General features: G+C 40.8%; 1 pseudogene; it reads right to left on the reverse strand.

Annotated features, from left to right (window-relative positions):
- The window catches only part of LOC136702028 (plasminogen-like), a 34,185-nt pseudogene that overhangs the window by 15,244 nt on the left and 1,868 nt on the right, over window positions 1-17,073 (reverse strand).

The raw sequence follows: 17,073 nt of genomic DNA on the forward strand, positions 1-17,073 counted from the left end.
ACATCCTGTACTGACCTGTCACCTGGGTCATAAATCAGGGGTCATAAATCAAGGGGTCATAAATCATTCACAGAGGTGTTTGACAGAAGGTGTAGGATATATACTACTTCTGGTAAATACTCTAGGCTTCATGGCGTTAGCACAACCAAGTCCCCAAGAAATGACCCCCTGTAGAACAAAGGTGTTCTGAGAGGAACACACCAAGGGACCTCCAGTGTCGCCCTTTGACAAAGAGAGACAAAAAGAGAGGTGTTAAATATGAATCAATATGAATCATAATTTCTTATATTTAAATACATGAAATGTATACTGAAATATTTATTATATTGTATTTCAGTGTATGTTTTGTATAAACATGGGCACAGTGTCATTAATGTGTGTCAGGAATGCGGGGTGGACTGACGAAGGTGGACGCACTTGCTAAAACACAGTGACTTTATTGAAACATAAGATAACCAAACAAAAAGAGACTAGCATAACAGACAGAATACTTAAACAAAGAAAGACTGACACAGAGAGACTAGGACAAAGTGACCTGGACAGAGGGGCTTAGAGAGAAGGAACTGGACTGACAGGGAACTGGACAGACAAACCTAGACAGATAGAGCAGAACAGAAATCTAAACAGAGAGAGCTTAAACCGACTAAACCTAGACATAGAGATAGAAAGACAAACCTAGACAGAGAGAACTGAACAGAGACCTAAACAGAGAAAGCTAAACAGACTGAAACTAGACAGAGAACCAAATAGAGAACTAAACAAGGAAGAGCTAAAGCAGACTAAACTTGAACACACACAGACAAAAGACAAAAGAGATACAAAGACTGACTTGGAGGGCATGAGAAGTAGGCAAGACAGACAGACCTGAGAGCACAAAACAAAGGTGGAGAGAAACAGACAGACTGAAGAGCAAATCAATGACAGAGGAAACTAAATGAATGACCGACAAGAGGAAGTGAGAAAAGGGAACTTATATACATAACACAGACAAGACACACCTGAGACAGATAATGAGGGGGACGGATTACAAATGACACTGAAGAGGAAGAGGAACAAAGGCGGGACATGGGCTGAGACATGGACAATAACAAACAGAGCCATGTGCTAAGAGAGCACACGGCAGGGAAAACAGACACGACAGGACAAGGGCATGACAGTGTGAAGCACTGTCTTATAATGCACCAAAGTCTCTGTGTGCACTAGTCACTCAGCCACAGACAGTCTGCCCACTGGTTGATAGAGAGACTGATACATTCAGTGCACTAATCCGACCTCACTGTCAGGATTCTGACAACTGCATCCTGATTGGCTGCTTGTTCCTCTGCACATACACACGTCTATGTATTGTTTGTATTGGCTTTGCTACTGGTCCAGTGTTTGAGTTGCTAGATGTGTGACTGAATCAGTGGATGAGTGTGAGCACATGAGAGTGAGTGAAGTAGATATATAGTTATCATTATTATTTTTATTTAAATACTTACCTGACAGCTGTCGGTTCCTCCCTCTATGTTTCCTGCACACATCTCATGGTCCTTCACCCGGTTGTTCAGGTACGCTGGACGGTTACACACTTTGTTTTCAATAACTGGAAATCCAGTCTCCTTCAAAATACCTGACCCACCCGTTCCTGAAAAACACATCAACAGAGAAAAGAAAATAAGAGCAACACAGAAAGAGAGAAAGAGTAACTAATAGTAGATTCATAGAAAACATTAAATCTCATGAATAAAGGAGTAAAAAAGGGTTCTTTGTGCCAACATTCACAACCCTAAAGAACATTTTTAAGAACAATTCTCTAAATATATATTTTGTAAACTTGTAAATATTATAAACAACATACACGATTGCAATCAACACTTTTAGAAAATTCAGAACATGTTCCCACCATCTGCTTCTCTCCAGACTGTTTGTGTACTGAAAATTTTTTACAAAACCCTGGTCTCAGTAAACAAACTGATTCTACATTTGGGGGGCTGCAAACTGCATGAAAAAGTGCTAAGAAAAATAAATAACTAGTTACAAACATGTTTCTGTGGTAATTCAAACAGCAAATGAATACGTACAAAACATTTTAACTTCAGCCACGTACAAACAACATTATTTTTCTCCTCAAACATACATTCCACCTTAAAATACTCTGAGCTTCTCAATAAACCAAAGAGAACTGCACTTCCCCACAATCACTGATATTGCCTTTAATGTAGATATTAAAGTAGGTATGCACCAATAATTAGCACCTTGGAATAGCCAATATCAATATTAATAACCGACAATTTTATCTTTTTAAATTTGGTTTGTGTGGTGAAGGTTTCAGTGTGGTTATCTCAATCCCACTCTAAAAACTGGTTTCACTTAATCATAGATAGACATCAGACTGGGAAGGCCTATTAGAGCCCAGGAAGACACAAGAGTCCGTGTAAAGTTAGGAAGGTTTACTGAATAACGGCAGCTCATCCAGAAAACTATTATTGTTTCTTTGATACAGTCTCACACCCTCTTAGGCTGAACCAGAATGCTTACAAGAGAGTATGACAACAGGTGACTTAATATGAACATGTCTATTGATATGGCAGGTGGAATATGGGAGGTAGATATGAGGGTGATAGGTAGCTGATTTGAGGATATTCTGATATGGTCTACAGAAACAAATAAAGAGAGAATAGATTGTTCATAACTACCACATTAATACACACAATTAATTAACTAAATCTCATGGTAACCAAATGCATTTCCATGAACTCTTGAACACTGTCATGTCTAACATGAAAATATTATACTGCAGGCTAAACATAACTAGTTCCTGGTGAACCTTACTTCACTCCACTTAACAAAGTATTGTTCCTTTCACAAGTTAATGCTTACTGCATAACAACATAACGGCTAACTCACATAATGTCGTGCACGCATATCACTGATAATAACAAGGTTCAGTCAGCTGTTAGAGCTGCCGTGCTCTTTTCATCCAACGTGCTCATTCTCTCTCGCCTTCGTGCTCTCTCTTTGCCTTGTGCTCTCTCTCTCTCTCTCTCTCTCTCTCTCTCTCTCTCTCTCTGCGAGAAAAAAAATTTATATTTTAAGTATATTAGTTGTAGCTCATTTATATTTTTATCAAAGATTTACTGCTAGTTCCACATGAATGGTTTCTAGAGGGGCCTTAAGGGAGAGAGTGGCATAAAACAGTTCAGAGCAAAGGAGAGACTGTGTTTGAGCGAGTGTTCATAATCATTTATCATCAATAAATTCAGACTTTGAATGACCCTATATCTATTTTCATGTGTTTTATATAAGAAGGGCTCCTGCACTGTAATGGGTGAGAGTAGCTTACCGGTTGTGTGTGTATTTACACCGCTATCTCTGTGTGTGTGTACTGAGCATTGCTGCTATTTTTCATTATTTTCACCTAGTCCCAAGTGCTAGTCCCAAGCCCACATGAAGTAGGAGGGTCAGGAAGGGCATCTGGGGTAAGACCTGTGCCTGGACTAATGTGCAGATCATCAGTGGACCTAGCAACAGCTGAAACAACACTCTGTATTTTCCTTTATATTTCTCCCTAGGATCCACTTACATGTGAGGGCCATTGAAACATAACTAACATGCATTAGTTATGAATTACAAAAATACAAATAAAGAAGGCCTACATATAGCCATAGGTTTTTACGTAACATACCTTGTGTTTCTCCCCATCCTGTCACATAGCACTCAGTTCCACTTGGGACAATGTAGTTTTTTCTCAGGCAAACATGCTGGCAGCACCTTGTCATTTATCAGTGCAGGCCTGAGGTAAGAGAGAGAGTCTTTATTGTTGATTTGCAAAACAGGGATTTTTTTAAACAAAAATATAATAAGGACATTTTCTACAATCTGACATCAACTGGATGGCAAGGAGTTTGAAATATTTTGTTGAGATTCTTCAGTGTTCAGTGAACCTTTGCTAATCCCTGACTTTAAAAAAATCACCTAATTTCTAAGAAATATTACATCAGCTTTCTGTGTTCCACAGTGGTTTTTATCACTATGTAAAAAGCTGCATGGTTGAATGCACTGTGGTGGTTTGTGGGCAAACATGCTCACAGTCAGAAATAAAAATGAAACCACTGGGCAAATAAAATGTGAAGTATATTCCTCTTCATTTGTTTTTAGTTGCTATAAATGGCAGTGTGTGACACAAAACTACACTACTATTTTTGTATAATCCTGTTTGTCACATATGACTGTGGGAAATAATTTTATTAGGTATGAGGAATAGCAGAAGTAGTCCCTTTTTAATGAGTTATCAGTTACATAGAGCAATGTTATTTTAGCCTCAACAATCAAGATTAAATTCCAACAATTAATTTCCTACAGTGAAGACCATCCTATGACATGCATTCTCACCGGTCTAGCTTGAGAAGTGCGATATCTGCTCCTGTTGGTCCCAGCACAATCTTTTCCAAGTCTCTGACCTGTTTGGAGGATTCAGTTCCTGCCTCTGTATGAATTCCCAGAAGCACTTTGTAGGCAGAAGGTCTAGTGGAACTGGAGATAGAGGTGTTCATCGTTTGCACAGTAATTATATGGGGAAATATCAGCAAACTGAATTTTAGAACAACAAAATTTTCATTGAAGAAGACACAAACTGTGACTCACCGCTCCAGGCAGTGGGCTGCTGTCAGAACCCACTGCTTGTCGATTAATGTTCCACCACAGAAATGAACACCAGAGCTGTGAAACAAAGCCACAGTTTCTCAAAATGCTCTACATCAATTTTTTACAATTTTGCACATAAAAAAATATCTGATTACTGTATTTAAGTTTGTATTTATCGTACTATAGCAGTGGCATTTTTTGTACTCCCAAAAATGTATATATTATAAATATATACCATAGATCATAAAAGAAAACAAAGTATTTGTAAATGGCCTATAATGTGTAAAAGTGAATATACACTCAAAAGTGAGCAATCTTAACACACACACACTACATGTATTGATCACACACACACACACTATAGATATTGAGCACACACACGCACACTAAAGGTGGCACACACAATGATTAAGGTGACAGACCTGGTTCTAAGGCTGATCTGCCAAGGCCAGGAGTGAGGATTAGAGACACATCCACCGACAATCCGATCAAAGCAGCGCTTTTGTTTCACTAGCGGCTGTCCACAACTCAGGTCAGTGTCTGATACCGAAACACAGTAATAAAAAAGCATTTTCCAGCTTCTATTGCAGTAACTGCTGTAAACAATTCAGTAACAACTGTGAAACTGAAATGTGAGTTGTGTAGTTAGAAGGTGTTCAATATAGTCTCTCATGAGGGAGAACTGCTCAGTAACTATAAAAGAGATAGACCACATACCACAGTCTGGGATTTGACAGTAGTCCCACTTCTTACTAGGGTCTGTAGTGTAACACCAAGGTCCATTGATGTCATTATCAGGATTTCTGCATTCCTAGCCAATCAGAGTCATTCAAACAAAAGCACGTTATTAAAAGTGATAATTAGTGACTGTCTGATAACCATCCCTTTAACAAACTCTGTGACCTACATTGGACTCCAAGCCCTTGTCTCTGTGTGTTACAGGACTGAACTTGGACACGTGGGGGTTCTGGGCGGCCCAAGCTTGACAGGTCACTCCTGTGATGGTCTTTGATGTCGGACCCCGGTAGGTGTAGCCATTCCCTTCCTTACAGTCTTCAGTCAAAAGTTAAACATTAAAGCACAAGTTGGATCAGAACTCACGAGACACACAAGAGAGTAGGGCTTTGTTCACTTTGCTCCTGGGATTTTGTTCATATTACAGGCCAAAGCCGGATTGTTTCTTCAATCAGATTTTTTGACACAAAACCCAAAAACCTGTGCTGACCAGGATGGGGCTCATCTCCACAGATCGACACGTTGCAGTACTCCCAGCGGGTGCCTGGATCAGTTGTGTAACACCAGGGTTTTCTTTCGTGGTCTGGGTTTCTGCAGTAGTTCTGGTCAAGACCTCTGGAGCAGACGCACATGTCAATGTTAATGTACATTTATTTATAAAGCACATGATCTGACTAAAGTGCTGTACAATTAAGACCAAGAACAATAAAACAAATAACTATAACAATAAGGTTAAAAAAATATGAAAAGGTATAAGTTAACAATAAACCGATACAATAACCGATGATTAGCACCTTGGAGTACCCGATACTGATATTAATAACCAATAATTTTATCTTTTTGTAATTAATGCAAATTCACATTGGATTAAAGCAAAACAAATCCTTTTTATCATGGTTTGTCATAGGACAAGCCTTTTCCTCAGTATTTGTAAATTTCTGTACTTTTTAATTAGATGTTTTAAGTATATTAGTTCATTTATATTTTTATCAAAGATTTATTGCTGGTTCCACATGAATGGTTTTTAGAGGGGCGCTAATTAGTGCAGCACCGTGTTTGTTTTGGACAGAGCTGTACAAGCTCTGGTTTTGGAGAGTGAGGGAGCGAGTGGCATAAAGCGGCTCTGAGCGAGTGTTTGTAATCGTTTATCATCGTGTTTCAATAATAACTTCAGACGCTGAAGGACTCTATATCTATAGTAGTGTGTTTTATATCAGAAGGGCTCCTGCACTGTGGTGGTTGAGAGTATCATTCTGTCGTTTAATCTGCTGCATGGGTGTGAAAAACCTCCACAAGCCAGACTAGTAGTTACAGAATATTCGCTAGCACAAAAAAAAGGCACCAGGCTATCGGTTGTAATATCGGCTAAATCCAATATCAACACCATAACAACTAAACAACATATCTGCAAGTAATATATTGGCCGCCGATAGGTGACTTTGGTGTGTTCTCCCTGTGTCCGCGTGTGTTTCCACTGGATGCTCCGGTTTCCTCCCATGGTCCAAAAACACATGTTAGTAGGTGGATTGGTGACTCAAAAGTGTCCGTAGGTTTGAATGTGTGAGTGTGTGTTGCCCTGTGAAGGACTGGCACCCCCTCCAGGGTGTGTTCCTGCCTTGTGCCCAATGATTCCAGGTAGGCTCTGGACCCACCGCAACCCTGAACTGGATAAGGGTTACAGATAATGAATGAATGAATTAATGAAAAGTATAAGCCATGGAATAAAAGTGGGGTTTTAGACTTAATTTTAAATGGGATAAGGCTGGTTCCATACGGCAGTTGTATCCCATTCCAGGACTTAGAGGCTGAAGTTCACAGTTACTTAAGTTAGTACATTTACTATAGGAAGTACATTTATTTACAAGATTTTCCACATGCACCAAGATGTAGTCCACCAAGATTGGCCAAGCCATGTTTAGAGTCAGAATTTTGCTTCGTTAGTTTGAAAGCACAGAGTTGTTCACACATACTGGGAGTCAACGATATACCCAAATAGTTAAATTTTTTATTTATTTTTTTAATACATCACAATTCTTTCCCTGCATTTGTGTCTTAACAAAAGTTGCACAGAGTAGTCCCATGTACAGAAATGAGTTTGGTTTACTTTTATATAGTTGACAGTTATAGTTAAGTTCAATCTCATAGTGAGACACACAGTGTTCTAGAATACGTCGCGTGGTCTGTCAGACCTTTCTGAGGACATGTATGTGACATGACAGAAGGTTTAGTGATGTACTTAAACAAAACTGATATGGGATTTTTAGGCGACTGCTGGCATACAGTGTTTGTTAACAACGTTAACCTCACAGCATTTTTTTCAAACTAACAATCAAAATGAGAATGGCCCACGCCTCAGTTCAACACACGAGCCCTGATTGAGGAGCGAGGAGCAGACACTTTTGATTTTAGTAATTTTTCCTTCATTTTTTTTTTACTTTTATGTTCTGGTTTTCTGCATATTTAATCAGTACTCTTATTTCTCTGCACTTTTATGTTGTTTTGATCAGTTTAACATCATTGTAGTGTGATATGATGAATGTGTATTAATTTCTAATATGAAATTGTGACTTTCTGAGAGTTTAATTTTAAATACCCAAATTTTAACTCGTCTCAGCGACATCCCCTCCTTGCACAAGCAGATGGAAGGTGACATAAACCTCCAGAGCAGGCTCGTAAAAACCCCCTCCAAGGACCTTTTTTTATGACTTAAGAACAATAGGGTCAAGAAAAGAATGCAGAGAGACACACAGACTCAATCTTGATTGAAACTCACAATGCCCTCTTACACCTTTTTAAAGACTGTTAACTCTAAAAGACTCAAAGATCCCAAAGTTCTTACATGGAAAACAAGTTGTATATGGGCACAACTGTTTGAAATTAATTCCATTTGGACAATCAAAATGGGTGGGATTAATTTACATGTGTTTAAATTCATTTTTGTTTATATGAATTTATGTAGAACCAAGGTAGCCACAAACTATGTGTGTAGTTGCTTAATAATTATGTAGAACATGGTTGTCTGAATGATATTACTTTGTGTTAACATAATCTTTTATATTGCAAAGTATGATTCAGAATCCTGGGATATTCACTCACCAGGGATGGTCAAGTCTTGTCAAGTGTCATAAATTATATGTGATGCCACTATCAAGGTACAGAAAACAGCCAATCAGGAGCAAGAAATGCTTTAATTCTCCCTCATTGAGGATGAATCAGGTATTTGGGGCGGGTTTTCTAAACTCTGGTAAAAGCCAGTCACACACCACACTTGGCACGCTCACTCTTTTTAACACTCCTCTGAGACACACTCTTTGAGAATTTTGGAGAGGAAGACGTTTTTCTGAAGAACGTCTCTCTCCTGCTTCCAGCAGACAATGCTTCTCAGACAGGGTAGTCAGAGAGCTCTCTTGATCTCTCTCATGGCTCTCTTCAACAGTCTTGGGCCCCTCGTGGTCCAGAGAGAACTGATTTTTCTATATTAATGTTGTCCAGATAGAAAATAAAGATTAAGATTAACTATAGATTAAGCTATAGTTTAACCCTAACGAAATTTCAACGCCACACAAAGAGCATAAAGACAACCTTAGACCTCTGACAATAAAAGGACACAACGCCTCCGGACCAGCAACGACGAAGAAAATGGCCACAAGCACCCTCAAAATGACTTTCTGGGATGAGGCCCCAGGAGAGACCTGCTTGAACTGTCTCTCACAACGCATCTCATTTCTCTCATGGCTCATGGGTTGGTAAGTTGGGTTGAAAGTTGAAAGTTAAACAATAGCCTTTCTTAGAACTTAGGGCAATAATTACCATAGAGAAATTCCCTCATATATTAATCTCCCTGTTCCCTCATATATCGCTGTAATCCATTTTATTATATGAATGTCTAATTAATATTCATTATTTGATATTACAATTAATAAACCAGTTGTGCGATAAAACCAATCCTTGGTTATTTGTTTGTGTGTGCACCTTTCTTGTATGGAATTATAACTTTTAGTTCAGATTCAATTTCAGAGTCAAGAACCCACGGCGGGTCAATGAGCATAATTCATTAATAATAGTTCATTCTAGCTAATCCTGTTGTATAATATGTGAAGATGGCCTTCTTGTCTAAGCTGAAATTAAGACAGGTAAAGACACTACATATATGTTAATGGCTCCCAAACCTGGAGCTTAGCAAAATTAATTAAATAATTAATCATTAATAAAATAATAATTAATTATCATTAACTCCGCTATGTAGTCCTTATGCCACCGCAACGTGTGCATACTATTTCCACTACATATATTATATATAATTTTGGCACCCAACGTGGGGCTCTGATTAATAATCGTGATTAGAAATTATGATTCCTTTACAAGAAAACCGCACACCAATACGTTATGCGCAGCCTTGTGCTTCAGCGTGAGAGCAGCCTGTTTAAGAGATACAGGCCTCACAACTGGTTCCTCCCAACCTTAATCCCCTCCAATTCATAACTAGGACCTGTTGCTAAATTAAGCCTTGAATGTGAGCGATGATTGTCATTTCACTGTTGTTTTGATTTAATGATTATTGTGAACAGGCTTTTCATTCGTGAAATTATTAGGCTGCCGCCGTGCGCCTAATTGCAAAGTATTACTGTGGGTTTATCAGCTGTGCTGCGTCACTGTTTAATCACCTGCATGAAAAGTGTATGACACACCCGTGAGAGGTTGACATAATCACTGCGAAACTCCGTGAATATGTTCTGTATCGCCCAAAAGTCAGCGAATTCCAGCTTTTGATCGGCAAATTTTGTACCTCTGATATACGGCTTGTTAAAACACGTTCATACATGCAGGAATTGTTTGTAAGAAGCATTGATTCACCCCATAAGTAGTGAGACCCCAGATCCCGCTCATAATTGCATGCAGAATCTCGTGCCTTGAATTTGTAAAAGAATGTGAAAAGTGAACTTGCTCTAAAGCGGCCCAAACAAAGGTCCCTGTTTTGTTTAAGACTGGCAATGGTGTGTTTTCCCTTCAGTGTCCAGACTGGAATGATTTAAATTATGCCAAACCAGTGAACCTACCCCAGGGGGAGGAGTTAATTAAATAAGGTGTCGCCACTGACCCAGCCCTGGAAACACCAGGAGCCCTGTGGCTGACTTATGCTATTACAACTGAAGTCAATTTATAGTTCCCCCTTTCGCATGACTTGCTTTAGTGCATTTAAATTTTCTCTGGTGCACTCTTGTATATGACTTGTTTAAGTGCAAGTTAATTGAAAGCAGTTGTCTTTCACAGAGTATAGTAAATTCATATATAAATTGTACGTTATATTTGTTGTACTGCTCCTGTCCTTTACTCATTCTTCCATAAATGGAAGTAACCAATTATTCATTCATTCATTCATTATCTGTAACTGCTTAACCAGTTCAGGGTCACAGTGGGTCCAGAGCCTACCTGGAATCATTGGGCGCAAGGCAGGAATACACCCTGGAGGGGGCAGTAACCAATTACTTTTTATAAAATCTATATTAATAGACCTATATAAAATAAACTGCAATAATTAGACATTAATTAGCATAAAATCTGACACACAAACCAAACACCAAGCATCAGTGGTAAGACCCCTGACTGAGGTGTATTTGTAATTAGCAAGCTCAACAGGAGCCACAGTGTCAGAATATAAGGCCATGATCCACAGCGCTGAGCCCTCTCACATGGCAAATCTGATGTCACAATTAATGGTCCTCCATTTAATGGAGAAACTTAAAGGTGAGGCCTTAATAAAGGTAGCCAGCCAAATGGCTACACTAGCAATAGAAAAACTTAAACACACTTTCCAGGATATAGAATTATAAGCAGTAAAAACACAAATGATGAGCCCAGAAATGGAGAACATCAGAAATGCTCACAAAGAGTCTGATCATTTAATGGTACTGCATGCAAAAACAGCAGAACTTGCTGCAGTCAAAGATGAACTCCAATTGTCTCAGCACCTGTAGTCAGAGACAGAAAACAAGCAAAACATTGCTAAAAAAGAACTAGAGAAGGTACGCTCACAGCTACTTAGCAACCAACAGAGAACTACTCACACTCATAGGGAGCTGCAGAATTCAAAGTCCCAAGGTATCTCTGAGTCACCTTTCCCAACACCAACGGCCCCTACACCAGCTCCACCACTGGAGGCTAACAGAGTCCTCCCAAACACAGGTGAACATAGGTTCTCTCAGTTTAGCTATGTGCCCCCAGCACATTACCAGACTCCCTCCTACAGGGGCCTGGACAGAATCGCGCACCACATAACGCGTTTCAAGCCAAAGCCGGATGGCTCAAATGAAATCTATTCATACCTAAGAGATTTAGATTTCTTTTTGCAAAGGTTCCCTGGAGCCACAGTAGATGACAGAATCTGCCTGATCAGAATGACATCCAGCAGGGAAGTCAGCAGTTTCATTGAATGGCAACCTAACTATGTCAGGGGACAATATGATGTGCTCTGTGATGCTTAGGAGAAGGTGTTCTCCAATCAGCTGTCACAGACAGGACTGATGACAGCACTGCAAGTTAAAAAACAAAGGCAGGAGTCACCCCATCAGTACTATCACCACCTTAGACAAGCTTATTTCGGGCCCCAAAATGAACCAGGAATGGAAGAAGAGTTGGATTTCAAAACACAGTTTGTCCTAAATCTCCATCCCAACACTAATTATTATCTAGGGGTTGCAGCATGTCCACGCACCTTGTCTAGCAAACAGCTGCGTGACTTAGCATTCAAAGGCTTTTTAAAAGACCAACAAACTTTAAATCAAACCACAAAATTTTAGCTGTTACACTCAGCCTCCCCCCATGGATCTAGACGAAGCCCCTAAGGCTCATACCCAGAGCATGAAGGCAACCTTAGACCTCTGACCCTAAAAAGGACACAACTCCTCCGGACCAGCAACAACGAAGAAAGTGGCCGCAAGCACCCTCAAAATGACCTTCTGAGATGAGGCCCCAGGAGAGACCTGCATGGACTGTCTCTCACAACACGGCAGATCAGCGATGATTAAGACTCCCCACAGAGACCTTCAGAATGCCACCAGCTCTGACGGCTGCATCTGAAAGCCTCGGGAGAAAAGGAACACCCGCGGCTGTAAACTACAAGGCCCGCGTCTGCAACTCTCCAGGAAGTCGTGCCGGAAGGCACCGTCAGAGACATGCTCCCTGTCCATCTCTGGATAAGTAAAGTCACATGGTCTCATGTCTCATGTCTCTCATGGCTCATGGGTTGGTACTGAAAGTTTGCTGGGATAAACAAGAGCCTTTCTTAGAACTTAATGCAATAAAGGCTTAGAAATTAATGCAATAATTATCATAGAGAAATTCCCTCATATATTAATCTCCCTGTTCCCTCATATATCGCTGTAATCCATTTAATTATATGAATGTCTAATTAATATTAATTATTTGATATTACAATTAATAAACCAGTTGTGTGATAAAAAAAATCCTTTGTTACTTGTTTGTGTGTGCACCTTTCTTGTATGGAATTATAACTTCTAGTTCAGATTCAATTTCAGAGTTAAGAACCCATGGAGGGTCAATGAGCATAATCCATTAATAATAGTTCATTCTAGCTAATCCTGTTGTATAATATGTGAAGATGGCCTTCTTGTCTAAGCTGAAACTAAGACAAGTAGAAACACTACATATTTGTTAATGGCTCCCAAACCTGCAGCTTAGCAAAATGAATTAAATAAATAATTATTAATTAAATAATAATTAATTATCATTGACTCAGCTGGGCAAACTAGACATGTTCCACAGTTTGTGGACTGGTAGATTAAAGTGCACAGGCACTGAAGAAGCAAGCTTTCATATTTCCCCTTTAAAGCTTCAAAGAACTATAATTTTAACTTTAGTAAAAGCATATCTTCTGGTAGAGAGAATGATTTATGCTTGCTTTGTTCTACTGTAACAATGAATTTAATTCTGCATGGGAAATCCAGTCCCGAATGTGGTGAATGTTTATAGAGCTATTAACTTACTTGCAGGGGTAATTGTCTGGTGTTAACGAGTGGTTCTGAGGGACCTGAGATGCCCAGCTCTGGCAGGTTTTTCCTGATTCTGTCACAGAGACTGTGCCTCTGTACCTGGTGCCGTCTCCAGTGGTGCATGTCAGCTGAGGCACGGTGGCAGGTGGTGGAGATGCTGTGTGGAAAGAAATAGCCATATTGTATGTACAGTATCAACTGGTCTGGGCTAAAGTGGAGAAAAGGTGCTCACTGCAGCGAGGAATGGAGCAGAGCTCCCAGCGTTTGGCTGGACTCTCTGTGAAACACCAAGGCCTGGGCTCGCCATCAGGGTTTCTGCAGTAGTTCTCTTCCAGGTACTTTCCAGAAAGACTAAACAACATAAAACAAGACACAACAACTGCATATCTGTGCTGTATGAAAAAAGAAGATATCTCAAAATGGCAGTTGGAAAGTTAAAGTAAAGCCTTGGACAGTGGTAATATAGACTGTGTCCTGCTGTGACATACCTGATCTAAGCCAACAAGTTGAAATGGGCTTGGTAAAACAGACAAAAACACTAAAGTGTGCAGAACAGGTCTACTTCACCAAGGCAGTATAAAGCCTGACTGCTTACGCTGAAGGGAAATATCCATGATTATGTGGTTTCTGGGAGTCCCAGCGCTGGCAGGTCAGACCGCTCTTGGTGGTGGAGACCTTGCCTCTGTAGTTCTCTCCACTGCAGTGCATGCATTCCTCTGCAGATGAAGAAGAACACACTTCAGAAGATGATAAATAGGTGGACTACACTGTGTAGAAATTGGGTGGTTGCTGTACCTGTACAGTCCTGGATGTCACAGTGCTCCCATTGCTTTTTTTCATTCATAGTGTAACACCAGGGCCCTCCCTTGTCTCCATCAGGGTTTCTACAGTAATTAGACTCCAGGTCTGCTTTTGGATGAGTCTTTGGGGTGATACTGTCAGGCAGAATAAAGCATATCACACCCAGTCTGGAAAATAAATGTATACAAATCTTCATATATAACTTTACACATACTTTGGTATATGAGGGTATGTACAGTCCCAGTGCTGACAAAGTATCCCCGATTTCGTCTTGTTCTTTGTCCCTCTGTAGTCAGTGCCAGTGCCATTTACACACTCCAGTAAATATGCTGAATGAGAAGAAAATGAACGTTAGAAGAGGAACATGCTACATTCATGAGGACACTGGAGCAAAGGAGATGATATAGCTTTTAAACATTGTCGTCATGATATTCATTCATTCATTCATTCATTATCTGTAACCCTTATCCAGTTCAGGGTCGCGATGGGTCCAGAGCCTACCTGGAATCATTGGGCGCAAGGCGGGAATACACCCTGGAGGGGGCGCCAGTCCTTCACAGGGCTATACACACACACACATTCACTCACACACTCACACCTACAGACACTTTTGAGTCGCCAATCTACCGACCAACGTGTGCTTTTGGACATGCAGACATCTTGATATACTCCTTCATCATGATATACACATTTAAATTGTATTTGCACTAACACAGACAATGTTTGCACAATCACAACTCGACACGTTGGCCCCAAGTTTAATAATTAATAATGTCTACATTCTTTTCCATGTACCACTGGATTTTTACTCCAACAAGTGAGTGACTCCACCGACATATTTTTACTGCAATTTTGTATAATTCTTTGTAATTCTAAAATATTTCAATAGAAATCTGAACCTTCACTGCTGCTAAACTGTTTGTGCCTTGAACTTGTACTTCATTATTATACATACATACATCTTCTTTTCCACTTTTCCATTTCAGAGTCGCGGTGGCAACAGGGCAAGCAAAGAAGCCCAGACGTCTCTGTCCCTTGCAATATCCACCAATTTCTCCTGGGGAATCCCAAGGCGTTCCCAGGACAGCCGGGAGATATAATCCCTCCAGCGTGTCCTGGGTCTACCCCGGGGCCTCCTTCCAGTTGGTCATGCCTGGTATACCTCCAGTGGGAGGCGTCCAGGAGGCATCCTGATCAAATGCCCAAACCACCTCAACTGACTTCTCTCAATGCGAAGGAGCAGCGACTCTACTCCAAGCTCCTCCCTAGTCACTGAGCTCCTTACCCGATCACGGAGAGTACGCCCAGCGACCCGTCGGAGAAAGCTCATTTCGACTGCTTGTGTCCGTGATCTTGTTCTTTCGGTCATTACCCAGAGCTCGTGACCATAGGTGAGAGTGGGGACGTAAACTGACCGGTAAATTGAGAGCTTTGCTTTATGGCTCAGCTCTCTCTTCACCACAACGGTGCGGTACAGTGACCGCATCACTGCAGACGCTGCACCTATCCTACGGTCAATCTCACCAACTCTCTTCCCATCACTCGTGAACAAGAACCCGAGATACTTGATATCCTTCACTTGGGGCAGGTTCTCACCCCTTACCTGAAGGGAACATGCCATCTGTTTCCGGGAGATATCCATGGCCTCAGACTTGGAGGTGCTGATCCGCATACCGACCGCTTCACACTCAGCTGCAAACTGCTCAAATGAACGCTGGAGACCTCCGTGCAAAGAAGCCAGAACAACATCATCCGCAAAAAGCAGAGATGCCACCTCCTGAGCTCCTCGCTGGAAGCCTTCCTGCCCCAGGCTATGCCGCGCCACCCTGTCCATGAATATCAGGAACAGGAGTGGAGTCCAATGCCCACACTGAACAAGCCTGACTTACTACCAACTCTGAGAGTACAAGGACTGTACGGCTCGCCGGAGCGACCCTGGCACCCCATACTCCCGGAGCACCTCCCACAGAATCTCTCGGGGAACACGGTCATATGCCTTCTCCAAATCAACAAAGCATGTGTAGAGTGGAGTAGCAAATTCCCACAGTATCTCACAGTATCTCACAAATGACATTATCAACAGTTAGAACTGTAGACTAGCACTGTGAATGTAACAGTAGTTCATCAGAGAAAAGAGAGGAGAGCTCTGAAGAAGTGACGGCAGACTGAAAGATGATGTTAAACCACTGTTGACAGGAACCCGGGACACTTATGCAATGCCAGACTGGCCGGGAAATGTTTAGATAATGTTCTTCATGGTTTGATTGTTTAATGTTCCAAATAAAAATCTAAGAATGTGAACAATTATCTGAATAAAATAAAACTCAAGTCCTTACCTTTCTTCTCAAACAGGACCATACCCGTTCTATGAAGCACTGGCTCTATCTTAGAGTTGGCTGGCACCGTTATGCAGTTCTGATGTTTTTCGATGTACATAAAGGACCTGTAAGATGCATTAGAGCAGAGGAAATGGGGTTAGCCACCAGAGACCAGTGCTACACACAAGGTTCAGCATGTACTTTTATATTTACAGTGACAACATTTGGAACACGCTCTTAAACACAACTTTAATCATGTTCCAGAGGAGCACTAATGCAGTTTTTGGAGTCTTTTCTTAGGACTCAGATTAGTGCAGTGTTGTGTTTCTGCCAAAGCAAGGAGCCAATCCATGGTCTACCATGTGGAGGGTAGATACATTACCCACTTCACTAAGCCACTTGTTAAATACAGTACCTTACCTGCATGTGAACAGTGTCTCTGTTTCGCATTTAACAGCACAGTCCTCCAAATATTTTACAGAGTACTGGCTTTTAAGCAAAGTGAGGAGCCAAGCACCATCTGTTTTAGTGTATGAGTCCAGAACATCTGTGTGGGATAAAAACAATACAGATGTGAAATCACA

Source organism: Hoplias malabaricus, chromosome 7, assembly GCF_029633855.1.
Source record: "Hoplias malabaricus isolate fHopMal1 chromosome 7, fHopMal1.hap1, whole genome shotgun sequence".
In the NCBI taxonomy this organism is placed as follows: domain Eukaryota; kingdom Metazoa; phylum Chordata; class Actinopteri; order Characiformes; family Erythrinidae; genus Hoplias; species Hoplias malabaricus.